Here is a 1,494-nt window from a genome sequence, read left to right on the forward strand (position 1 = left end):
AACAGGTGGTTGTGAGCAACTCTGTGGCTGCTAGGAACTGAACTCAGGTTCTCTGCAAGAGCAGTCGGTGCTCTTAACCACTGAACCAGCTAGCTCTCCAGCCCTTCTTTCTTGTATTTAATAAGTCAGAGTTCAACCAGAGAAGCAGAACTCATCGGTGAGAAACGGGAAGAGATTTACTACTAGGTACTGGCTTTGGCAGTTCCTGGCTCTACCAAGTCATAGGTTAAGTCTGTAGGACGGGTCTTTTAAAAAGGCAGACTGAGCCTCCCAGGCATAGGCTGCACTTGGCTTGGGCTGTCATCTACAGACGAAAATTCTTTTGTCAGAGACACTTCCACTCTGCTCTTAAAGCAACCCCATTGATTAAATCAGTCCCTCGGGTCACCACAGAAACTCTTCCTTACATAGAATGAGGTCATCATGGAACAACTCACCATTGGTGTTTGTTGACCATCTAGGCCCTAGAGTACAGGCGAATTCACATACCAAAAGGCCCTTCCTATCTTTAAGGAAGAGTCCATATCCAGGACTCCTCATTGACCAGGGCCCATTAAGGTATGCTTTCTGGATTACTGTTTTGAACCAAAGTATTTACTTTTTAAATTATTTTTGTGAATTCACTTATTCTACAGCACATACACTAAAATTAGAATGACACAGAGAAGATGAACATGGCCCTCGAGCAAGGAGGACATGAGAATTTGTGAGTCACTCCAGACATTTTAAAGAAAATTCCTGTTTTGTGTGTGTGTGTGGTGGTTGAACCTGGAGCCTCCTGAATGCTAGTCAAGGCCACTACACCGAGTCCCATCTGCAGTCACAGGCTACAGGCTCTTTAGGATGCATAACAAATTTCTCTGTCTTTTTGGCAGGTGATCCTGAACACACGAATCTATTTGTCATGCCCCAGGCCCTGCTTTGAACATCTGTAGCTTACTGAGCTGAGCAACAGGGAATCTGAGTCTTTCTGACTCCTTACCTTTATGTGAAGGGCCATGATTCCTCTAGACATAATCTCCTTCTGTCTGCAGGGACTTCTTCCCTTTTTCCTCTCCAAGGCCTCCTCTCCTCTCTGCTTCTATTCACTGCCTGGAACCAAACAGGCCAGGAGACCTGCAGGAGAAGCGGATACAGAGCGCTGGAGGAAGAAGCCTCCTGCAAACAAGTCTCTTCCTGTCCTTCAGCAAACTATCAACTATGAAATAGACTGACCAAGATTGGGATCCATGAGGAACACGTACAGTTCTGTGCCGGGTGCTGGTGACTACAAGGGCAGATTTGGGTTGCTGTTTTTCTTGATAAACTCAGTTACTCTGTGCTTGTTTGGTCTCTGTTTTCAAATTCCATTGTTCTGTTTTTAAGTCCCCCCTTCCGTTGTTCTGTTTTTATTTTTGTCTATTTAATTTTTAAAGAAAGATTTAATTTTTAAAAGATTTAATTTGATTTTACTTTATTGTATGAATATAGCTGTTTTGCCAGCATGTATGTCTG

General features: G+C 43.6%; 1 non-coding gene across 1 annotated transcript; it reads left to right on the top strand.

Annotated features, from left to right (window-relative positions):
- Nucleotides 1–614: 614 nt before the first annotated feature.
- Nucleotides 615–726, top strand: LOC130868696 (U6 spliceosomal RNA). The gene has a single exon (XR_009056529.1). It is a non-coding gene; the product is annotated as a U6 spliceosomal RNA (small nuclear RNA).
- The last annotated feature ends 768 nt before the right edge of the window (nucleotides 727–1,494 follow it).

Source organism: Chionomys nivalis, chromosome X (assembly GCF_950005125.1).
Source record: "Chionomys nivalis chromosome X, mChiNiv1.1, whole genome shotgun sequence".
Taxonomy (NCBI): Eukaryota; Metazoa; Chordata; class Mammalia; order Rodentia; family Cricetidae; genus Chionomys; species Chionomys nivalis.